The 26,541-nt window shown below is 38.3% G+C and overlaps 1 long non-coding RNA gene across 4 annotated transcripts in view; it reads right to left on the reverse strand.

The window, feature by feature from the left end:
- LOC113989356 overlaps positions 1–26,541 on the reverse strand; it is a 105,828-nt gene that overhangs the window by 70,571 nt on the left and 8,716 nt on the right. The window contains exon 1 of one of the 4 annotated variants that reach the window (XR_005565564.1): positions 25,777–25,945. The exons of the other annotated variants lie outside the window; for them this stretch is intronic. This is a non-coding gene — a long non-coding RNA (uncharacterized LOC113989356). Of the gene's footprint in view, positions 1–25,776; positions 25,946–26,541 lie in introns of those variants that run through there. 4 annotated transcript variants of the gene reach the window in all.

A 26,541-nucleotide genomic window follows, 5' to 3' on the forward strand; every position in this document is an offset into this window, starting at 1 on the left:
ACTTCCTTGAAATCCCAGTAGCTCAGGAGAACACCTTTCCTCCTTTGCTTCCAAGGGCACCAGCAGCTTTACAAAGCAGTCCTGGTACTACACTAAATTTAGTCACAGAGCCATGACACTCAGAAATCACTCATGCAGGGGGCTGTGTAAACTGAAGGCAGTTGCAAAGCCTGTGCAGTTAGAACAAGTCTCTAACACATTGAAGACTACAGCCATACTTTCAGCAAACAACTTCTCTAAAAGATGATGATTCTCAGGAAAAAAAGCAGCATTTATCACATCTCAATGAATTTCAAAGTGACTGATACAGAGCAAATGACTTCACCATGTTCAGAAAGTCCTGACCAGTATGAGAAGAAGGAAATCACTAGCATTAGGAGAGAATCCAGAGAAGCAACTGGCAACTCTCACTTCACTGCATTAGAATTTCCAGGGATCATAATTTACAAGGATTTGAAGCATGGTTAAGTAAATAAACTGGTTCAAAAAGCTACATACAGTAATATACTAATATACTACCACAGGCATCTGCAAGGGAAGATAGGAGATATGTCTATCTATGAGACAGGCAGAAGGAATCACAAGTGCAAGTGAATTACTTCCTCTCTGACTGTTTCTAGTAAAAACTCTAAAACCCCTTCTCTGATCTAGGAACAACTAATTCTTCAGTAAGTTGGTATGTGATTATTTTAATCAAATGTTCATGAAATCAGTATTCTCTTACAACTCACAGGATGTGTGTGTTTGTTTAAACATAATTAGTTTGGAATTTTTTATACCAACTTTCCAGAAAACATGGAAGTCTAAAATGATGGGGTAGATCCACACAAAAGCTCCTCTCCTCTGTATGAGACCATCAGAGTCCAATATCTGGGATTTATGTCTCTATAATAGAAGATGGCATTTTCATAGCAGCAATCAGAACATCTGATTCTCATGCAAAAGAACAGCAGATTTGGAATGACTCTCAAGAAGTCTTTCATTCTGTGGCTGAACGTCAGCAACAGTGAGCGTGAAGGAGGATGATGTGTGTGCTGCAACTACTACAAGAGTGGGAATCTCTAGCTCATGGAAACTTACTGGTGAGCTTGCTTTCTGCTAGAAAATGACAAATTGACATAGTTTCCACTTTGGAAAATTCTCCAGTGCCCTGGAGAATTGTCCATGCCCAAGATCATGGACAGCACAGACAGGAAAAGAGCTCACTCCTAATTGCAGCTGAAATCATTGATTTCACAGCATTCTATGAACATCTTCATGAGTCTCCTTAGACAAAGTTACAGAATCCAATATTCTGTTTGAATGAAGAGCAGAAGACTGTATATTTAAGGAAGACTATGGGAATTCCTAACCTTTAACATGTTCATACTGTAAATGTATTCAAAATGTTTGACAAGAGATGAGAAAAGGTTTCTAGCCTAAGCAGTTTGGCCTTCTGAAGAATCAGGCTTCTTCAGAATATCTATTCCAACACTACTGCAGATTTCTAAACGGAAGCTGCTCCTCTCATAGTTTACACTTACAGGCACTGACCTGTCACCTGGACCTTCGTGAGTGGTCCTGGAACTGCAGGTGACAAGACAAATCTTCCTTAAGGAAAAGGATGACCCAGCGTAGGTTGGTTTGCACAAGATTTTCCAGAAAGATGCCAATTTCCTGTGCAACATGAAAAAGAAAACAATACAGTGGCAATGGGTTAATTTTCCTTTTCTTGGAGAGAAAAAACATATCTGGGTACCCTCTAACACCATGCCTTCTATGGTCTTTAGATTTTCACCACCAAAGCCAACCACATAAATGAAAATAGCATCTGTATCTATTATTTTTCAGGTATTTTCCCAGTTAAACTTGGCATTTCTTAAACTTTAAGACAACGAAAGGATTGGATCTATCTGAGAAACTTTACTGCTTTTCCTAATGGTACAGTAAAATGGGATGAAAAGTGCAAATGATTCAAATATTTAGTAGAAAGGGGAAAAAAAAAAGATCAGAGTGCAGGCCTTATCAAAATGTTTGAATGAGCTGAAACACAATTAGGAAAAGCAGTGCCTGCCGGAAGCTCCTTCCTTGACTGAGCAAAATGCGGTTTCTGCAGAGATTTCTGTGAAGACCTTTCTTGATAAAGTTACTGTCGTACAGGTGCAAAAGGCAGCACATCGGTACAACATCTCATCTGGCTCAGAGGAGTCTTATCACTTAATTCATCATGAAGTATTTTACCATGATGTGGAAGTTTCTGTTATGTGACACACTCAGACAGTGTTTCAGGCCATCCACATAAGTCATGTGAAGCCAAGGGCAGTCCAAATAAAAAATTTTTAAAAAATTGATTCAGAAGTCTAATGACTTCATCCACCTGGAAAGTTTCCAGATCAAAGGAACTGCAAAATAGAGGAAGTAGCTGAAGCCTCAAAGGTTTCTCATACTATATACTGGATATGACTGCTGCTGTTCTGAAGGAAAGAGTCGTTAGGAACTCAAGCTCCATTGAGTTTATCCTTTCTGGAGTGGAAGTGATGGTAAGGTTGGATGGCTCGGTGACAACAGCTTCAAGGGAAGAGATATAGGTTCTGTACATGCTGCTCCATGAACAGCTGATCAGGCCATCACTGATCTTTCCATACAAATACTTGTAAATAACTCTGAAAAGCATGAAAAAAAATATGAATAAACCACAATAGGAATGCAAACTATCCAATCCTATTTAGTTAAAGAACCAGGAGTAAAGGTGTAGGACTAAAAGGTAAAAGGAGAAACGCATGTTCTTTGTAATTCTGGATTATCCCAGAACTTATGTCTATAACAAAATCAGCAGAAAATACTCAAAGTGATGGACAGTTCCCATGCAATGTTTAATGTAGGGCAGAAACTTCACTTTTTTGTAAGGTCAAAACCTTACCAACTGAGGTCACAAAGGGTGGAATTCTGTACTTCGTCTATTTAATTATCACATGTATTTCACATGTAAGAATAGAAACAGTCAGTGCATAAAGCCACCTGGAAAGATCATTACTTGAGTTAAATATTTTCTCAGAAAAAAAATAATTCCAATGAACTGACGTTAGTGCTCTGGAACAACTCCTACAACTGCTATACAAATACAAAAACATATTTCCCTCCATAAATTTAAGATGACAACAACTATTCTAAAGGAAAATCTAGAAGACCATCTAGAGGGCTGTTTTAATAATACAATAGTTGCTGGTAACTAAATTCAATTCTTCAGTAATTTGAAGGAGAGGCTAAACAGCTGATCAGCTGCAATCACACAAACCTCCTTCAGCAGCGCTGACCAGCACACACCACAGACACAGGACCTGGACAGAATGGTGGGTAACTCAACCAGTATCAACAAGAATTGTTTAACCTCCTAGGATTTTACTGGTTTGTTCTTTTTTGACAGATGTACTTACTATGCGTTATTTTGCATATTTTTTCTCTTTGAGTTACACAAATATGCAATAAGCAGTTTCATAATTAAGTTTAACTTGAGTCATAAAAATTGCCGTAGTCTAATATTAAAGAATTATTCACTCTGCTCTGAACTCTGATGGTTAATTTACTTACTGCAAGGTCTGGAAAATTAATTCATTAAGCTGTTTAAATAATGAGGATATGAGGCCAACATACAGCAACAAGCCCAATATATTTTAGATGAGTAAGTCACAAGTTAGCCTTTTTTTTTTTTTTTTTTTAATCTCAAGATGCCCCATTCACTACTTACTCCTTCTTGCTAAGTTGATTTGGGATATACAGCAGAGTGGAAAGGTCCAGCAGCTAGAGGTTATTCAGAGAAGAGAATCTGCTTGAGATGATATGATAAGTGAATTTTTAAACAGAGAGCATAATCAACATAATACATACAAAGATTATAATAAATACAAAGCAGTATGTGGACAGCAAACATAAGAAGTGTCATTACAACTAAATCCAGTCATCAAAGACAGAGCAGAGGCAGGTAAGTCATAAAGCAACATGAAAGCTAAATTCAAAACTACTTTTGTAAAGCAGAAAAAGGAAGTGTATTAGGCTGTAGCAGACAAAAATCACTAAGCAGTGTAATAGTTCCTCTCTCCTAGAAAAATTTTAAGCACACCTGCATTCAAAATAAGGTGAAAAATTCTGGAAGACTGATTTTCTTAACATTTACCCCCAAACAGCATTCCCTAAATAATAACTTCTGAGACAGGTAACTAAATAAACCAAAGCAGTGGCTATCACTCACACCCCAAGGAAATCCAACAGAAAACTACACATACGAGTTTTGTTTTGTTATTTTGCATGTAAAATAAAACATGGAAAAGAGCATCTTGTTACAGATCTAAACATTTCCACATGTGTGGAATTACACAGGTGACTTAGCCTAGTTTTGCAAATTTATCCACCTAATTTCACAGGCAATTTCATGTTCTTCCGTCAGCAGAAATACTCGAATTTTTCAGAAAGCAAATAAATGAACAGACTCAACCTCATTCCTCTTTACAAAATACTTGTAAGATTATTAGGAAAGTCTTTTCCTTATTCTCTTCTTAACATGTGACAGGCTTTTCTGTAGTTAAATTGCTGTACTAAATTGTCTGAAATGTAACTCTGAGAAAAATTAATCCTGTTTACAGCATTTTGTGACACATTATATGACTGTTTTATCAGATTTTGCTGTCACCACAGCTTCTCTCTCCTCCTGCCACCAGCTCAGTTTGTTCTGGGCATTTGCTATCAGAAAAACAGTAGTGTCTCTCATATCACAAATTATACTCACATCCAATAACTCAATAATACATTAGCCAAGCATTTAAATTATCAATAATTTGGAGTTGAAGTGGGATTAGTTTTTAAGTCCGCAAGTGAGGGTATCAATTCTGAAACATTTAAATATTAGTTTGCAAATATTGCTCATAGCTTAATAGCATCACAGACATAACTTCACACAAATATTGGCTCTAGACAGTAATTATATCCTCAGCCTAATGTTGCAGTTAATGGACATACTCATTTCAATGATAATTGCAATCCCTGAACATGATAATGTGCCTTTATTAGCAGCTACAAAATAAAGCTCAGCTACAGCCAAGTGAAGAACTGAACTATGCTAATTATTTATTTCTAGGATTGTCTGATTTGTGTTATAAAATTCTAAAATAAAATAGCACAGCACTTAAACCTGTGCTTTAACTGCAAACATGATTAAAGAATAGGTCTATAAAGACTCATGCAGCAAGAGTTGTCAAGAGCAAGGGCCCAAAAGATAATGAGTTAGTGAGACAAAGGTCTAGGAAACAGAGCAGCAAAAGTACTAGACTTAAGAAGGAAAAAAACCCAAGATAATGAGGTTTTAAGGATTTAAATATTTTAAACAGTATTCTAAGAAAATGAGGAAGACAGGAGTATATCACATAAAATCTGGGAAAAGGCACAACAAAAATTCCCCAAGCAAATACAGAAGGGAACGTGCTGTATAATTCAAGACGAAAAGCTTCGATTCACACACAAAAGTACCACACAAAAAATGACAGAATTGAGGACATGTAAAATGAAAAATACTTTACAACTCAGCCTGATGAGGAAACCAATGTTTATGACTCCACTAAGTTCTTCGTGTTTGACTTCACATCCTGATACTTTTTTGGCTGTACAGAGTTTCCATGTAATGGAAAAATTCAGCACAGAAATTTCCAAAAGCAGTTAAAGGACAGACACGGTGTGTTGTGATTTAGAGTTTGCCAAGACTCTGTTAGTAAGTGTTGCTATCTAGTCCCATGAATTATAATGTCACAGATTCTAGCTCACTTTGTTGTTGTAATTTTTTAAATTTAAAAACAGAAGACCAAAAAATTCTCCATGAAGTACTTAGAGAATCCTCCAAAGTATTAGATTTCTTCAAAGGAAATCCAATTATTTTTCACATGAAGCAAGATGGTTGTCAGCACAAGCCACAATCCAGAATTAAAAATAACAATATGATTTTATAAGCACTGGCACAATTAACTTAGCTTGTCCAATCTTTAGGCAACTAAATAAGTTCAAGTATTAGTTTAGGAATATTTACTGAAAGTTTTTCTTCTCATGGCAGGATAGGAACTGTGATAAAAACAGGAAAGAAGATCTGCCTGAGTAACATTTACTTGAGTAAATCTGTAGCTCCTAAACTTGCTAGAAATTGGTCAGTCAGTCAAGAAGTCAGAGCCTCAAAGAGGAGAGAACCAAAGAATTCATACACACGCATGAAACAACATTCTTCCTGTGGACTAGAAAAAAGAAAAACTCATTTCCAATTCTTTTGTCCAAAACAACCTGATCAATCTAAACACTGGCTGCTGCTTGCCAAACTGACATCTCCAATCCCCCAAAAAAGATCCTACACTTACAAGTTTGAACTACAGATTTGACTAGTTTTGTGGCTGTCTCCACACTGGAAATAGATATTTCATTCAAGAAACATTAAATGTTCTTATCTCATTTTTGGCCTTAAAAGTTTTGGGAACAAGATTTTTTTTTTTTCTTTAAAAGTATGACTAAAACCATCTGGACATTATCAAATAATAAAACTGTATTTGTCATTTAATTTTACATACTGAATTTTGACCATATGGAATGTAGGGTATATAAAAAAATGTTTGAAATCTCTTTGAAATGCAAGCTGGTATCCTGTAACGTCTAAATTTCTGTAGGTAAGCATAACACTCTATTTTACGGGTAAAAATATTTAGAAGGAAAAGTTCACAAGAAGTCACTAATAAGATTTCTAAAGATGTTTGTAATTTCTATGTATTTGGAAAAAACTTACAATCTTTGGTCAATAATATCTACTTATTTTGACTTCTGTACTAGCAATTACTTTCTATTTAATTCAGCATGGACTGTTAAAAGAATCTGGATTTTTTATGACCAGCACTGTGCAGTGCTTTCCTCCTTTCATTTAGCTGGGAAAGCACATACTTGTTGTGTTGGACAAACCAAATGAAGCTGTGCTTGGGCCATTCCTTTCCTGCACATGCACCCACAGAGGGAAGGCAACACTGCCTCAGCAGGAAAGGAACTGTGCAGCAGATGTCGAAGCTTTCCATCAGTACCAAATGGATCCCATTCCACTGAAGTCAAGCCTTACTTTCTTTTCTTATATAAACTGCAAGGGGATTGGATGAGAACAGCATGGAGCTATGAAACAGAGGAAAAGTAAGATTTGGCCCAATGAAGGGAAAAATACCAGTGACAGTATTTTTCTTCTGAAACAACCATTCTTTATTCTTCCTAGATTATGTCACAGAAAAAAGTTGTACCCAATTCTCACTCTGGTGTTTCTTTAACAAACTCTAAATGTTCAACTTAAATGAGAGGCATTTCATGCAATCTGAAAAATATTCAGTTCAATTAAAAATAATTGATGCATGGTGAAATAATTCTTCCCAAAGCTGCTCTAAGATCTTCAAAAAATAAAGCTACTTAATAATTTTCATCTCCTACAGGCTACAGAGAAGCATTATTGCATATTAAAAATTGGAGTGTGGTTTTCCCAGAGGTAAAAGAAAGTTATTAAAACAACCTATTTATTGTTGATATAACTATCCATTTGTGCTACACAAAAAGTAACAATTTCAGTACATTAAAAGAAAAGCTAATTAAGGCATAATTAGTATTTTCTATGTTTTGATAATTAAGGGTTAGTTGGCTATTTCTTTTCAAATTTCTATTTGAGGTAACCTCAACTATGTCTTTAATGAGCAGCTAACACTATTGAATCCCTGATGGCTGAGGAGTTTAGTGACCACTACTACATTACTTTCATTTATCACTGCCTTTTTACGTATAAATTAAAGTGGCCCTGTAGCTATGTTGATCTACTTTATATCAATTTCTTCATCCATATCAGCTGAATATGTATGGCATTAACCTCATTTACTAGTTTGGAAAAGCTGAATTAAAATGAGATCTAATTTCTAGTGCACAGAACAATTTCAAAACTGCCTGCTAATGCCCAGCACCTGTCAGTGTTGGGATCTTCACCTCATGGTAATGAAATAAAACAGTGTATGTATTTTACAGCTCAGGAAAGGATAATCATTCATAAGTGTTAAGATATCATTAATCATGAAGACGCCTGGACCCAGAATCTCTGATGAGACGCTCGCAGATGAACCCCCTCACCTGCAAGGATCCCCAGTGGGACTGCTACAGATCTCTGGTCTCGTATTGCACAGGGAGAAAAGTGGTCACATGCTGCACAACTAAATATATTTTTCTTTTTTGTTAGATCATGCTACTGCGTATGTGGGCAATGCAATCAAAGAAATATACTTATACTGAAGGAACATCAAAATAACCTAAGAGAACACCCACTCCAGGTGATAAGACCAGGTTGTGCTCAGTGGTGAGGTAATAATACCTGGTTACACACACTTTTGGCTTTCAGCTACTGCAAACACCATCCAGCAAGGAAACTATTTTTTCCTCCCCTCTAAATACACTGTAGTCTAAATTCGAAACCCTCCAGCTACTTTTTTATGATAATGCAGATCAACCTCATAAGTCAAATCTGTAATTTGAAAGCTTTAAAAACACAGAGATGCAATCCTATATGTTAATGCAGTGACTTCTTTATACTGACCACATAAGCAAATAAAATACATGTAGGATACAGTAGGAAGTGCCCTTTGCAACATCTCAGCCCCACTTTATAATGCTTCAACTTGTAATTGTCAAGGCTCTTTATGAAAAATTAATGCATACTCCTACTTCCTTCTTCCCTGTCACCTGCTCTGGATTGAAATGCAGAGCAGATTCCCCAGACTATGTGACCGACACCCCTCCCCCCCCGGTGCGAAGTGATGCACCTCTCCCTGTGTGCATGGGGCTGTTTCCCAACACAGGAGTCAGACTTCTATTTCCTACTGTCCTACCTAAAAGCATGGCTTGCTGCAACACCCTACTGCCAGAGATCTTCCCTTCTGGAGGGACCCCTCAAACTGCAGCCACCTGGGATAGATTATACCCACTTCCAGACTTCTCTGAACTCATTCAGGGCTACTGCTGGATTAGAAAGATCTGAACAGGGAACCGTTATTTGCTTCACAGTAACGAGTTTAACTAAATGCATTTTAATCAAAAAATTCTTTTTAGTAGACAAAACAAACTCAACCCTTGCACATGCAACTATTCTGGTTACGATTATGGGTGACATTTCTTAAAAATTACTTTGCTTATAAAAGCTGAACGCGGAACTGCAGCCTTAATCCGTGCTCAGGCTGTGCTGGAAGCGGAGCTCGGTCCCAAACACTGCTGTGCTCACGAACAGGTCCCCGACGGGATCTCCATGTCCGGAGCTGGCGACGGGGAGCCGCAGGGACAACTCCGGTCCAACAGCTCCACACGCTGGAGACGGGAAACATGGCACGGGCACAACTCAACTAAAATCCTGAATCTCGGCCAAACGCCTCAAAAAACAAGAGTGTAAATAAGTGACATGACTCTTACGCTAAACCCTACTTCACACTCGTTAATTCCATCAATAGTTCTAATACAATTTATTTCTCACTGAACTGTCCACGAAATAATTCTATTTTCAATCACAAAATATTTAACCACTAAAAGCATTCCCCCCAAAAAACTAAAGATGCAAAGGAACTATGTATGCATACCTTTTTCAAGAGCACACTAACAGAATAACTCTTAATGGGACCTCAAGAGAAAAGTCTTCAACCAAAGCAATCTTTTTTGTACAATCACTGTAACTGTGTAGATATGGAAATAACACTGTTACAAGTGTCAGGACTCTAGACTATGAAGATACTTTAGTGTAAACTTGTTTCAAGTTAAAGATTCTAAGTGAACTTAAGAAATTTTAGTAATTAACTTTGCTCTATTGAATGCCTGGGATACATTAATCGGCAAGACTTACCTGAGCAGCACCAGTTTTACTGACCCCTGGCAATCTCTTAGGGCCAATTAGGGACAGTCAGAGGCCAGCAGGCCTGCCCCTGCCATCAGCTGCTGATCCAGCCTCTCCCAGGGGAGCTGGGAATCGCTGCACATTGAACTGCTCCAGGGACGGCTACGACCCCCTCCTGGTGCTTTTTTATCTCTCCAAAGGCAAATGTCTGACGTGTTTGGAAGCAGGATAAGGTCCCAGACAACAAGTCTTGCAAGGTAAGAACTTGCATGGAACTCAGTGAAGAACCTGCTCATTCAGTGCCAACTCTGCCCTACCCCACAACAAACAAGGTTTTCACCTTCTCAGCACCTCCAACTCTTTTTTGTGCTGCCTTGGGAGGTTACACAACGTGGTAGAGATGTCACCAGGCCGTGTCTCTATACTGCAGGCTATCTAGTGAAAATCCCACATGTGGTTGGATAGCTAGAAAGAAATCTTCCTTAGCATGGATAGGAGGTATGAACTCATGTTCTGAGCTGGAAAAGGAGTCAAATTCCTCTGCCAACTCTACCTTTTCAAAGATACTCTAATTCTTATTAATTCTTCTAATTCTTCACTCTTAGTAATCAAATGCATGTGATGAATTACTTGAAACACGCCAAGCTAAAATGAAATCCCAAAATAACAGAAAAATTCCTCATGAGTGTTGATGGACACGACATACACACTACAAACAGGAAGGCTCAATCCCTACTAAGTGCTTTTCACTGGCTAAGCCAAAGTAAACAATCATGAACAATTATAACAGTCTGATTATGAAGCAGGAGATTAGAGTAGCAGGATTCCTGTGTTATCCTGTACATTATGGATGCATGGATTAAGTCTACCTGGGCATCAATCTAAAGCCCCATCATATCTTGGGCAACACGCACAAATACCCCCTTACTGGCATAGTTAAAAACGACTCCCTAAATCCTCCTTGCTACAAGTTAAGCCGATTTCATCCCATCTTTCCCTTGAAGGGCACTGAAAACATCTGCTTTTCTAAAACAACTCTTGACATCCTTGATTTTTGTCCCTTTTCAATATTCTATTTTCTGAGTTAAACTAAAGCAATGTCTTCTGCATCTCATTTGTGCTGTCCTACTCTCCCATTTGTCTACAGTTTTTTCCAAGTGTAGTGCCAAAAACTGGACACATTATTCAAGCTAAACCCCAATCAGAGCCAAATATTCAGAATGGAATAAAAAAATTCTGGCACCTGACACAATATTCCTGCTACTTCAGCCACAAAGATGATGTATTTTTCTTGTGTGCTAAATCAACTCATACTACTGAGTTACCCCTGCTCACATTTCACAGCACTTTCTGAAGTAACACTGTAAGTTTGGAGCTGGCTCTCCACCAAGTTGCCGAGACCCAGCGAAAAAGCTTACTTCCCAGAGAGGGAAGAAAAAAAAATGAACAGCCAAAGCTATAGCAAAAATATATATTTTATATATATATCACAGTCACATACAGTGAGAATACTATGCACGTATAAACACAGGAACCGCAAACAGCTCCTGATAAGGGGAAGGGGAAGGAAAAAAGAGAAAAGGGACAAAAAAGGACAAAAAGAGAAAAAACAAAACAGATATGCACAATCAAAAAACCCAGGAACTAGCAAAATTAAGAACTAGCAAAATGAAATCTCACCACTTCCCTTGAGAAAAGCAGGACAGCCAGACCTGGCCAGCACTGTCCCCTCCTGCGTGGCAGACAGCAGCAGTCGCTGCAGGCCTCAACTCCAGATAAGCAAGACCAACGCAGGGACCTACTCTTCCTGAACCTCACTGGAAGAGAAGAGAGCAAAGGCTTCTCTTCCTTTCTTATTTATACCTCTGTTCATGTAAAGGATAGCATGGAATACTGGGAACATAGGGTACTTCCCTGGTTACAAGCTAGTCTCCAGGAAGGCCTAGTCTGAAACTATCACACACTGTCTGGCCAGAGATGTCCCAGTGGCAGTTCTAAGAGGAAATTTTCATTCCTAAGCATGGTGTTTCACCAGTATTTTAAACTTTCAGGTTATTTCTTCAGCTTGTGAAGATCTTTCTGAATTTGAATCCTGTCCTTTGTAGTCATTTCCTCCAGTGTCACTTGGAAATAAATACTCTTATAGTTTTTGATATTTTAAGAATAATGCAAAGGAAAAGTCTCACTCCAACCAGCAATGTTTTGTCTGATAAATAACATGTTTGATGATTTCAGTGCACTTTTACACTAGTCACAGCAGTGGCACTACTGTAATTCCAGAAACAGCAGCTGAGACTACAACTTCAGTAAAGCCACCCCAGTGCTTTCCCAGACAATTTATTCCTACAACCGTGCCTGCATCCAAACCAGCAATATGCCACAAAACAATGACCCTATGAAAGCTAAGTCATATCACCATTAAAACAAAATACGTACCGATAGTCAATTGACAGACAAATAATAGTGCTGTACTGTACCTGAGAATCCAGTCTAGTATTCAACAGAAATTTTATATATATATATTCATTCAAAGGTCTGTCTGTTCCAAAAGACAGTATGCATTATTTTTGTACTGGAAATGTTATGGCACTAAAAGTGTATTACAGCATCATGGAAGAAATCGCCAAGGTTTTGCTATCTTTCTTCAGACAGCAAGCCTCTGTGGGCTGGTTAATAAGGATGCATTCACTTACCTAGCCAATTCTCTTTTTCTGTAATCAGTTTGCTTTTATTACATGCACACACTTAAGAATATGAGTTAATCAATGAAAAAAATTGTTTATTTATATAGAAGACCTGTTCTACATTTTCATTAGACTGTTCACCTGTCTCTAACCATTGTCTGTCTGTATGCAAGCACACAAGCAGAGAAATCCTTTCAACATGGTTGAAGCATGCAGATTTTCCATTATCCATTCTGTAAATAAAACAATTCAAGCAATCCTGAATATTTATATAAATGTGTATTAACTTAGTCATCTGATATATGTCTGATGTTTCTGCTTCCAAGTGTGAGCCTTTTTATTGCTTATTTGTAGATAGCTGCCAGCCAGACCCTGTATGGGAGGATTTACAACCATGGGGGCAGCATGCCATCTGCTGCTATGAGGGGTTGCTACAGCAGGAGAGACACAGCAACCAGACCAGTGCTGCCTTCTGCCTTTCTCTTCTCTGAGAATGTACACTAACAGCTCAGTTTATTAAAAATGTTTAAAAAACCCACCAAAACTGGGAGCTCAAATGCCTTTACACATAGCTTTTGTTAGGAGAGCTGGTAAAATACTGAGCTCTGGACCATGGGATTCTATCCATGCAAATGAGGGGCTGCTGTATCAGGCCTAATAGATCAAGACAAAAAAGAAAGTGTAATTTGACTGCAAACTAAATGATACTAGTAGATAATGTAATCAAACCATAAAAAAAACCAAAAACCCAACACTTCAAAAATGCATTTGCAATGAACTCTGGAGTCTGAGACTCAGTTATGCACCATGAGAGCCTTGCAAAACTCCCACTGCCCCAGTCTGGTTCCATACAAGCACATGCCATTAGCAAAGGCAATATATGAAATGTGATATATGACCAGTTTGATTCATGTCCACTGACTGGGGCAGGGGGAAAAAACTGAAACAATAAACCAACACAAAACCGTTTTCTTAAATTCATCCTGCAGGTTTTCCCCAAGTCCTTTCAGCACAAGTTCATTCTTTCTGTTCAAAGTGCTCTTCAATAAATCAAATGGAAACATTAGCCACCATTTTACTCAATAATTAACCATTTAACCCTCCCCACAAAGTGCAATGGCAGAGCCAGGCTTATGGTCATTCCAGCACATTGCTTAGCTGCCAAAGGCTCAACTTGGACATTTTTTGTTACCGATGACGGAGCTCCAGGCAATTGAAGTATAAATAATGCACTTCAGGTCTTTCCCTGCTGATTCATCCACATACAAATGCTTCTTCCGGCTTTCTCTAAGGATGGACATAAAAAGCTTGGGATACAATCTCCTATATCAATCCTTCGTAGCATACTGGGGTTTCTCCATGCAGTTACAACTCCATCAGTCAGAATATAAGGTGAAATAGAAACTCTCAAAATTGGATAAAGGAAAAAGAATAATAAGAGTATAATTATATAATAAAAATAATGTAATATAAAAAGGAATAAAAGAATAAACATAATAATATCATAATAAAAAGAAATTACAGATCACAATGACAACTACTGTAGAGCCACATTGCCTTGAATTCTATCAGTAGGAATTTTGCTCATGAAAATACCTGGAGTATGAGTACATTTTCACTGTGTACCTCCTGTTCCTTAGCATTAGAGCAGTCCACCATATTTAAAAATAACAAATCAGGTTTGACAATTGAAAGGAACACATCGCTTTAATGAAAAAGTAATTCAATACAGTGTAAAACTTTATTTTTAATATTAAGTGAGAAAGCATTTAATAAAGTTGAAATACAGTTCAAACCTGAAGGGGTAAAAGAATTCTGGAGACTGGGACCATCCACCAGAAAGCAAGGAAGGAGTGCTACACAAACTAAAAGCAAACCTCAGTCACTGTCAAAATTCTTGCTAAAGATTTGCTTGAGGGTCTAACTGAATTCTTTCTCAAGATCAATTGATCTCATCTTACTGACATTCTCTTTATAACATCTATATTATGACTGTCCCCTACAGTTAAGGTGAATTAACTGCTTCTTCTTCAAAAATGCATCTTACTTTTCCCTCTTCCCTATTGAAAATGCAGAAAAGCCAAGTAATGTGAGAAATACAGTGGAAACCACATAAATGAATAACTGTCAAAAGAACAGAACTATTAAAAGAATAAATCTTGTGTACCCAGCTGTGAAATATAACACAATATAGCAGAAACGAGCTAAATGTTTGAAATAAAAAATTGAAATGCAAAGTAACCTAAAATTGTTTAATGAACATAGCTATTAAAATATTAACTCTTTGCATGCCAAAACTCCAAAGCAGACATGGAAGGAGGCCTGATCAGATGAACATCACATCAAGTAGTTCTCTCTCTCTCCGTCCAGTCAAACTGCCCCCAGCTGATCTCAAGAGCTTTTATGTGTAAGATATATCTGCAGCTTGATTTCTGCACAAGACTTTTTTAGTTCAAATGTTGTGCCTTACAGCCAATATTGACCTCTGAGGTGTGCTGAAGCTGGTCTCCCTCATATGTTTTACAGAACTGATCCAAGAACCACTGAATTGCCAGTTCTACCTTTCCATTACGAGACTGGGGTAACTGGCATCTATCAAAGAGATGAGCTGGAAAATTCTTAATGACATAAAAAAATATCTTCGGGAAGAATTCTCAAATAAAATTGTATTGTCACAGCCAATTTCTTTAGGAACCCATCAGCTATATTTTGTTTGCCCAAGTTTAAGTTTCTTCTAGGATTTTGTTTTGTTTAGACACTAATTATGCTAATTGACCAGTACTGAACATAAACATCAACAAAACGCTTTTCTAATTACTTTGTCACTTGACATTTTCTCAGATGCATATGTTAAACTGTGGTGAATTTGCTAAAGTGTTTTTTTTCTTAGACCATCCATTCCATGATGAAAGAAACAGAAATTTGAGAAGCATGGGGCTCAAACTGCAAGTGCAAGATAAGAGCTGTTTGGGTTCCCTGAAAACTGAAACTATTGTACTTAGAAACAAGTTTACATATGCACTGTATGGTGGATGCACTGTCAGCCTCACTTCTTCCCACTTCTGCCTCTCCCAAAACACCCTCACTTGGTACATATCTCCATATTATCAGGACTGATTTCAAAGAATCAATTTCAGTCTATGCCAGCTAAGAAAATTTAATTAATTTTTTTTAAGGGAATATTCTGTTATTTAATTTTCAGTGTTCTTCCACTATCTATTCCTTGAAATTCCAATTCCCTAGCAATTCAAAAATTAATTCCCACCTTTTGTCAATTCTGAAATATATAGTCACTGGATTAGAAGTCAGTAGATACTTCATCTGTAAGTCTGGATATTAAAACCTTTCACTTTTAATAAAAACACAGTGGAAGATCGCTAACACCACAGAGCCCCAGGGTAGATTAGGAAGGCAAGAAACAAAGGAGAAAATGCACAGCTTTTTCTCCAATTCTAAGTTGCATGTCCTTTTTCATGCATTAGATAGTGGATGTAAAGAACAGGATCAAACATGCATGAGGATTAAGAGGGTGTTTGCCACAAGAAATTGGTCATTCGTAACAATACCCAACTCACTGCAGAAAGAGGACTCTGGTATGCACACTCCTAAATCTAGAGCCTTCTTTTTTATTCCAAGCTCTAGTCTAGAAATCAGTCTAAATTTTCAACCAGCAGCTCCCCTGCGCTTCTTCACCCACAATAATTAATGCAAAGGAAGTGCTGCAGAAAACAGCAGCCAGAACTCAGAACTTACAAAACTTACACTTGTGTAACACACAAATGAAAACAGGCAGCTGCATGGGCACAGCTAAACACTGCTTATAGTAAGAGATATCTCTGCCTTTAATCCCCTTCCCTTCCTCTGAAACAATTTTGAAATGATAGCCTCGGTGACTCCACTGCTCAGGATGATGAATCAAGAAAGACCAAAGCCAGTGGAATCGTCCCAATCCACAGAGTCAGTACAGCCCTTGAGCACCCACCATCCAAGAACTGGACAAAACCAGAGACATTTAAATTCCAAATATCTGCTGACACTACACATCATAAAAAAAAAATAATCACAATTACAAACAAGCCTTACTTCCCAACAGGTTAACTCCCCATCCAGGGCATCGTGCCCATCAGTACCAGTGTGTGTTAACTGTCCTCCCAGAAATGTACACACAGAACAGACCAGCCATGCCAGCACTCCTACATTAAACAGAAAGAACAGTTCATGATGATAAGCCCTGATGCCAGTACAATACACTCCCACAAGGTATGAGCAGATCTACACGATATCAAACTGTCAAGAGAATGGTCAGCTCTCCCCTTTACCCCATCTGAAATCCACCCAGACAAACCAACTAACAAAAAACTCTGAGCGCAACTGCCATATAAACTAAAACAGCCTATTAACTTGGACATGCTTATAAATAAAACACCAAAGAACTAACCTAAAATACAAACTCAGCCTGGATAACAGGCAATTAATCCAGCATCTTCACCTGCCTGCTACAAGTTACTTCAAGGCATGGAACAATTTTACCTACAGTGGGACTGTTACATCTAGTTATCACAGCATTACAAAGTAATGGAGTCTCCCCACAATCTATTTGTTTCTTAGTTCTATTTCAAATAAAGAATTCTTTGTAATTTTAAGATATTATTTAAAGTGATTTGCACATAAGAAAATATGTCATAAATCAGACATATCCTGCAACAAAAGAGTCTTTGAACTACCACATAGTTTTGAAAGTCTCTGTGGACTACTTCTAAATGGGTTTGAAAGACAGAGCTCATTGATTCCAAGCTATGCTGTCATGCCTTCCAATTTCCAGACTATTTAGCTGTCAGTCTCCACTATAGCACTTACAGGATCCAGTGGCCAAGTCCTTCTCCAGTAAAGTGCAACATAAGGATTGTAATTTCTCTAAAACTAAGGTTCTATAAATAACTCATTGAGTTTGTGTATGTGGTGTATTTTGTACAGACTTTCAGATACTGAAATCCCTCTTTATAAATATGGAACTCTTCAGTTTACAAACACTGAACTCAGAGGAATTCTTTTGGCCTCTCTCTGCTGGAAAATAATTGCCATGTTGCAAAACATGGGTTATTTTAATCTCTCTAGCACATTAAGGAAGAATATCTTTAAGTTTGACCTCCTGACCCTACTGAAGCCACCTAGATTTCCTGCTTCAGCTTTTTAAGCTGTGAGTCCAGTAACTAATGGCATCTTCTCTCAGGAAGGATGCAGTATTCTATCCTGAGGTAAGATCAAAACGAAGACCTGAATAGCAAAGTAACCTGTTAAAACTTCAGGATGCTGCTAAAGGTTTCTTCCTCAAATGAAAGGCAATGAGACTACAGTAAAAGTTACCTTTAGACTCCACCTTCATTTGGTAAAATACTCTTTGTAATAAATTAAAATTGGGTGTCGATGACAACACAGAAATAACAACTTGGAGGGGTTTCTACTTAAGCTACAAACAAGGCTTCTCAATAAGTGAATTACATAAACTAGAAGATGTCTTGCTCTCATTTCTAGGATTTTACAAAGTGATAACAGTTTAACTTAAAAGATTGAATACCCTGACAAATACAGTGTCTTGCAAATTCATTCTTAAGTTTAATATAAAGGATAAACTACAGATAAACCAATGAAGTCATATTATGACTGTGAAACAGTATTATATTTTGGATATTTCTACATACATATCAGGACATGCATAGTATCTGCCTAAAGTCTTGAGATTTTATTTCATGTTTGTTTTAAATCTCTGATAAACTAGTCTACATTTACATAACATTAAACTCCACTCAATCTCCCTTATGTTTTGCACTACTGTTTTTTGAAAAACCCAAAACAGAGGGTTTTCATTCCATCCCCTTCAACAGTTCTGAGGGGTTCCAGTATCCTCAGACTATACACTGTAAGTAATTCTGTTTTAGTTAGAGGTATATAGCACGGTGTGTTCTATACATAAAAAAGATGCAGAGACAAATATACACAACGTGTGGAATAACACGCAGATGATTCCAGCAAAAGTACAGAAAGCATTCCGGTTTGTTTTAAATCTCAGTCTTTTTTTTAAATACCACACGAAACTGTAATACAGACTGAGATCTGTAACAGCCAACACTGTGACAGGGAACAAGCACCGACTTTTGAGAGAAAACAAGATAAAAGAGGAAGACTACTAAATATCTTCTCATATTGTTCCTGTGCCATTCCTAACAACCTGGAGGGGCAGTATCAGCTCTCCAAAAACCAACGTATTTTATTTCCCAGTTTTGAGACCTGTGCTTCTTGACAAAAAGGACACTTCCAAGGAAAAACACACCACACATTGCACTACAAACAGCTATTCATTTAGGACACTAGGAGATTGCACCATCATTAGCAAAACACTAAGGAGCTGAAGTGCCTCAGAGAACAGACATTGCTCAAATGACTTTAGCATTAACAGCTACTAAAGAATGGCCATTTGAAGAGGGTATCACAAAGCAGCTGTGAAGTGGTGCCAGCTGGTTCAGAGAGCACAGCACAGCCAATCCTGTGGCCAACAGTCTTTTTTAAAATAAAATCCTGCTTTCCTTCTTACAAACTGCAGGAGTTCATTTTTAAGCAGTTATTTTTGTGATGGTAATCCTCTTCTCTGAGCACAATACCAAGTAACTGGTACGACTTCTTTCCCTCTACGGCACCTTCACTATTTAAAATTTTCAGTGCAGTTGCTTTTGCAATTTCCGAGGCAGATATCTTTTGTTTTAGGAAATGATTATTGCTGTAATAACCTGCAATTATCTTTTGTAACAGCAAAAATCCCAAAGAAATCAGTCATTACCATAGATCACAAGTGATCACTAAGTAGTGCTGCTGTTTTAGTAAACCATGACCACATCACTATTGATACAGAGAGCAAGGCAGTATAACAAAATGAGATCTTAATATTACATTGACTTTGTAACATTAAAAGCCGTTAAACACGTAAATTTAACTATGTATATCTCGGGGATATAACAGTTGTTGTTCAATATGAAAACAAATGTTTAGTTTGTAGAAAAGCAACAGTATCTAAACCACACTGAATATTTTCTAACAGGTAACACTGACAGACTCCGGCTGCTGGGTTCCCTTGGGCCTCCCACGACTGGGGAGTGCAGTGTCAGTCCAGGCTGCAACCACCCCATGACACTAGGTCATCAATCACAGTTCTCCCAAGGAGAAGCCTATAGGTGCATGGAAGAAAGTGGAACTAATAAAAAGGTACGTAGGACGTCTTTTATAAACTAATGACGAAATGGCTGCTACATAGAAGAAAATCAGCACATTCAAACTCTAAAAAAGAATAGCAAAATAAATCACAAACATTTAAAAGCATGTAAAGAAACAGCTGTATATTATGCACTAACCTGTTTCACCTTTTCAAAACAATACACTTTATCCATGTTAAAATGCAACAGACACAAGATAACTATATTAGGAAAGAGCCAGTAGTTATAAGGACAACGTAAATGAGAGGGGATGAAAATAAGTATACGAAAAACATATGAAAATATATATTTTTACCACTTACATTACAATAAATAATTTCAGTTTCTTGAAAACTAGGTAATACATCTTAACAGAGAAATATAAAAAAAATTAAGGTTTTTAATGTTGCACTAATTTTTAGAGACAGATAAGTCCAAAAGGAATAAAGCTAACATTTTAATTCAAAAAATGTTCATCATCTTCCAGCTGATTCCCTTGAGGGCACCTGAGGCATGAAATTGTTGATTTTCAGCAATTAAAAAGCTTTTACAGCTCTCATGCCTATATTCTAAAGATGTAACAAGATGTTAAAACAAACACATCAATGCCAATGTACCCTGTTTAATACAAAGACAGCAAGCGAAATGTGGTACGAGGTGATTTAGATCATTAATGCCTGTTTGAGAAAAGGCCTAGTTATATCTGCCATAAAATCACAACTCTTTTTCATATGCAAGTATATAGTTACTGACACATAAAACAGCCTAAAAACTAAATTAAATACTCACCTTCCTGAACTGTGATTTCTAATGGATTCCTTCTAGGAGAGTGCAATGGTTTTTGGTAGTTTTGTGCATTTCAGTCAAACAACTGTTAAAGAAGCGTACAGGTCTTTTGGTATTCATGCCTGCTAACTGTGCACAGTTGCTCCTGCTTTTGGAAAAACTTGCTGTATCATCCAGTGGATCTGCTAAGCCACCTCTAGAATAGAGAGAACAAGTAACCATGTAGCCACTATTGCTTAAAGGCTGCTTGCCCACCCAGAGCTTGTCCCACTGACACTGAACTGCTGAACTCACTGCAGCTGGTGAATACAAGAGACACAGATCTCATTCTATTTACATACATACTCATACACATCCAACAAACACAGAACAGTATTCTACTTAAGCCTTCCTCTTAACATATTATAAAGAGAAAAGAGGAGATGAGGTTGGCATTATGAATTCAGAAATGTAAAACCTGAATAACCAAGGTCCACTGTGCCTGAATAGACTATTAATAAGGAACATCTTTCTCCGAGGATGATGGGAGGAAATAAGGGACTATTTAGTAGAAACGGATTTTGCATATTTATCAATTGAAGCACAAGACCATGATATCAAAGGCAACAAGCAAGCTTTAGTAAAATTTCATGCAACTGCTTTATAAGCCGCCTTCTATTCTGCTGTAAACCAGCTGAGTGCCTATGGAATGCCTGTAACTATGAAACCAATAGCTCTTGCCATAAAATGCATTGATACTCCTTACACAAATCACAAAAGGAAAGGTTTATTCATCAGAAGGTTATGTTTTGCTGCACAGACAACAAACAATCTACAGACAAAAAGTGAAAGCCAACAGGAATAACATCCAAGCTTTGAAAGATACACAGCAGCTGAAAATCATAATGTTCCAGGTGGGCTGAAACAGACTCCTTCTCAGGTACTTACAAATACTTGAAATAAAAGATCTCCTTCTAGTTTGTAGAGAAGCATCCTCTTGTAGACCATTTGTAGAAAAATCACTAGTTCCTTACTCACCCTTACTCAAAAGGGAGAATAGCTCTTCAAACTCCCTAAAAAAGGGCAAAAGTGACTTTCCTTTCATTGTTCCAACCTACCTCTTTCTCTGTGTGAAGAACCTGATGGATGGCTCCAGGATGGAGGGTGATGTTATCAACTACCCTGGTTTTTAAGAAACATGGTTACTCCGGAAAACAGGATTTGTTTGTGAATGTATCAATCTCCTTGGAGCAAATGAAAGAAGTCTTATGAAATTAGCTCCCGGACAACCCATGCTTCTCAGGAATGGCCTGGACATTTGATAATAAAGTCTACATTTGATATTGCTGTCTACAGAAATGCCACAGCTAAGGATCTCCATCATGTAAGAGAGTAAGACAACACAAGAGTGGAATACAAATCACTTGGAGACAGGGAGGGATACGTGGAAACAGCACTACCAAGACTGTCTTAAGAATGATACAGACTGGTAGAACAGAAGGTCAGTACTTTCCTCATCTTTTCCCTGTTAGCTTTCTACACAGATTAGAAAGTTTACTCCTCCACAATGTAACATGGACATCAAGAAGAATCTTTCATCAGTACCAAAGAAAGAAACTGAATTTTCAGTGCTGATGGTGACGCTGATGAAGGCAATAGCACATTTCATTGGAGCTGATCAAGCCAGATGGTTTGACCCAGAAGCTTAGCACTACTGAGTCCTACTCAGGAGAAAAAAGCTGAGACATGAAATTTCAACCCTGAGATTTCATTACAGAAAAGCTGAACAGAGAAAATAACCTAAAGATGCCAAAAGAAGTGTAGCTGGTTGAGAGAAGGCCCAGGAAAATTGGCAGCACCCGCAATGAGCTGCTTGTCCTTCCCTGTCCTAGCCCTGGATCACTGGAAGCTCTCCTAGGTACTAGTGATTCCTGTTCCTGAGACGATAGAAATGTTCATGATTTTGAACCATTAGAAAGTCAGCAAAGGGCCACGAAATGAAAAAAAGCTAGAATTTACATTTGATTTTGGCCTAAACTTAATAAGCAAAAGGAATAAAATGTTATCAGCCCATTAAGACAATCTAAAGAAATCACCATGATAATCAGAACCAGCATACTCAGATTATACCAAAACATAATATGCCAATAAATCAGAAAATTAAACACTCCATATTACAGCCTGAAAGTTGCAATTACAAGTTTACCTTACAACTTGAGGAACACATTCCAGTCTAGAAGTAATGTAAGCTTTTGCTATCTGGGGTGCAATTACAAGTTTACCTTACAACTTGAGGAACACATTCCAGTCTAGAAGTAATGTAAGCTTTTGCTATCTGGGGTGCATACATTTCTAAGAGGTGGGGTTCTGCTGTTTTCACAAAGGGTACAGACCCACCATACTTTGCCACAGAGTAACAAACACTGTTTGGGGCAAACTCCCAGTGCTATAAGAAAACAAAACATACTTCTGTTAAAGCACCCCAGTGTGACATTTCAATTGAGAAACATGATACTTTTATCTTCAGTAGTCTTATTCATCCAGGTAGCTTCTGAGGGCCCCAGTCACAACTGAGACCCAACCTGAACAACAGCAATTGCAGAGGAGAGAGATTGAGTTTCAGAGTCTGCATACTCACACTGCTCCTTGGAAGTCTACGAAAACCTGGCTTTAAAAAACAATGAACTGAGCAGTCTGTAATCTGCATATAGCTCTGTACAAATATACACCTATATAAATAGAGCTGTCAGGGGCTCTACTGCTTTATAACCCCTGTGGTGTCAGAATGAAAAGGGACTTGGCAAGCAAAGCAACCTGTCCAGAAGCATAAACTCTAAATCCTGTAAGTAAGAACATTTTATCGATCCACTTCTGTAACAACAGTAATTTAAATAACATTTATCTTGAAAGAAATTATTACCTCAAGATTACAATATAAAGACACTGAAAACATGAATCATTAGTCACTGACATAGTTTGCAAACATTAGAGGGAAAAGTGACATAATTTCGTCTAGAAAAGAAACAAAGTAAATGCAAATGCAACAACTTTATCTAGTTCATCTGCTCCTTATTTAGATTCAAAGTCACATCTCAAGTTTATTAACAACAACTTTTTTAATTCAGATGACAGAAATTCATATCAACTGTGCCTCATTAACCTGATAACAACTGTTACATCATGTTAGAATTGACACTAAATTATAAATTCAGCTTTGAAATTTGAATTTCTGCTTGTCTTATATAGGAACCACCTGTTCTGCCAGCAGTCCTCTCTAACCTTTAAACTCTTGGAATTATTTTAGTGATTCCACCTTTGTAGTTGAGTGTATTTTTCAGTGTAACGCACACACTGAAATATTTCTAAAACCAGCTTCCTATACTAAAGTTGGCATTAGAAAGACAGCAATTATAATTTCTTTATATTTCTGTCTGGAAATCCCTGTGATGTCACTCAGACAAACTTTTCAACGCATGAGAGATTCAAGTACCTGCAGACCAGATGAACTTGAAGAAAGCTGAAAAGTGGCTACAGGTTCCCACACATCCATTTAATGCTTTAATGTGTAATGGGATTTACTTTATCTAAAAAAAATGTTCCAAAAGTATTCAATTCTTCTTTTAAATTACATATGATTTCTCCATTAACATGCAATTACAACACCGATTTAAAACATCCTGCACAGAGTAGCAGAGCGGTCCCTCTTGAGAGATGAGGGCTCACACATTATTATTTCTGAAACAATTAATTCTGTACCAAAAAAATATACTGCCTGTCACCTGAGCACTGGTAGCTGACCACATGTCCCTTAGACTTACTGCAAATGTGGGGTAAAACATGTTACTTAGACCAAAAACATACTGCGAAAGAAGTTAAAGCTAACACAGTTTATCTCATTTTTCACAGTAGTACCACAATCACATATCTCAACCTTCAGAATTATACCTTGGGCCAAAAAGAAATTGCTGCCACTATCTACTGACCCACTGTGATGGCTCCTGTGTTTAAATTCTAGCCTAAACAGCTGTGTCCAAATTTCAACACCTAATTATTTGGTTTTCAGAAAAACTGAGTAAACAAGCACTCTCAAGAATTCAAAGAATAGAAATCATAGAATCATAGAATCAGCTGGGTTGGAAAGGACCTGTCAGATCATCAAGTCCGACCCTCGATCCACTACCACTGCAGTTACTAGAGCATGGCACTCAATGCCACATCCAGTTTCATCTTAAAAACCTCCAGGGATGGAGAATCCATCACTTCCCTGGGCAGCCCGCTCCAATGCCTGAATGTCCTCTCTGTAAAGAATTTCTTCCAAATATCTAACCTAAACCTTCCCTGGCACAGCTGAAGACCGAGCGCTCTTGTCTTACTCCCAGGATAGCTGCCTGGGGGAAGGGACCAACCCCCACCTGGCTACAACCTCCTGGCAGGGAGCTGTAGAGAGTGAGGAGGTCTCCCCTGAGCCTCCTCTTCTCCAGGTTGAACAGCCCCAGCTCCCTCAGCCTCTCCTCACAGCACTCGTGCTCCAGTCCCTTCCCCAGCCTCGTTGCTCCCCTCCATGTCCTTCCTGAACTCAGGGGCCCAGAGCTGGACACAGCACTCCAGGGGTGGCCTCACCAGCGCCGAGTCCAGGGCAAGAATCACTTCCCTGCTCCTGCTGCCACACTCTTCCTGAGCCAGGCCAGGATCCATTGGCCTTCTTGGCCACCTGGGCACACTCTGGCTCCTGTTCAGCTTCCTGACAATCCAAACTCCCACATTCTTTTCTGCCTGGCTGCTCTCCAGCCACTCTGTCCCCAGCCCATGGGGCTGCTGGGGGTTGTTGTGGCCAAAGTGCAGGACCCGGCACTTGGCCTGCTTGAACCTCATCCCCTTGGAATCAGCCCAAGTCTCCAGCTTGTCCACGTTCCTCTGCAGAGCCCTCCTGCCTTCCAGCAGATCAACACTCCCCCCCAGCTTGGTGTCATCTGCAAATTTGCTAATGGTGGACTCAACCCCCTCATCTAAAATTATCAATAGAGATATTAAACAGGATATTAAACAGGATTGGGCCCAACACTGATCCCTGGGGGACACGACCAGTGACCGGTGGCCAACTGGACGCAGCACCGTTCCCCACCACTCTCCAGGCATGCAACATTTAAAAAATAAGTTGCTCTCAAAAGCAGAGATATGTGAATTTAAGAGAAGTAGAATGTACCTGATGGTGCCACTTCCACTGCTATGGAAGGTCTTGATCAGCACAAAATCATTCCAGCTCTGATGTTAGCTCAGAGACCCAGCTTACAGCATGCTGCTCTTCACCACCTCCTGTCAAGGCTCTTGAGAGGCTTCAATTACTCCACAATGTTATAGAGAGGATGAGGGAACTAGTGAAGGAGAAAAACATCTTGGCCTGATTTGACTGCGCTGCCTAACCACAAGAATTTGTCTTTCTTTTTGGTTGCTTCCAGTACAATGAATTAATTCTTTTAGCAAATACTGAGATGGTAGGACCCAGCAAAACATAAAAAGAAGACAAGCCCAGAATTTAGATAGTTCAACCTTTCTGGCAAGATATAAAAAGAGAGAGACGGCACAGAGAGATTGAGAGACAGCAAGAGAGGCAGGGAAGGAAGAAGATAGAAATTTTTGTCTTTGAATCCTTTTTGGTCACTTGAGCTTAATTGGGTGTCATGTAATCCATTTAAGTACAGAGTTCATCAAGCCAGAAAATATTAAGGGACAATAATGACATTAACAATTTAGGTTCAATTATAAAAAGCCTCACCTCCTTCAAAAGAGAGCACACAAGCATCAGTATGTCCTTCAGGGAGGTGTCATGGAATGAGGCAGCTATTTTACAATGTTTTGCTGAAGGTCTTGAATAATCAACCTGAGAAAAGTAAGGACAGAAGAAACAACGCTCCCTTCCTTGCTCAAACTAGATGAAGAGGATATCTGGCAGATTAATTATTTGACACTA

The sequence above is a fragment of the Pipra filicauda genome, unplaced genomic scaffold (assembly GCF_003945595.2).
Source record: "Pipra filicauda isolate LSUMZ 115617 unplaced genomic scaffold, ASM394559v2 scaffold498_size1627759_pilon, whole genome shotgun sequence".
Lineage (NCBI taxonomy): Eukaryota > Metazoa > Chordata > Aves > Passeriformes > Pipridae > Pipra > Pipra filicauda.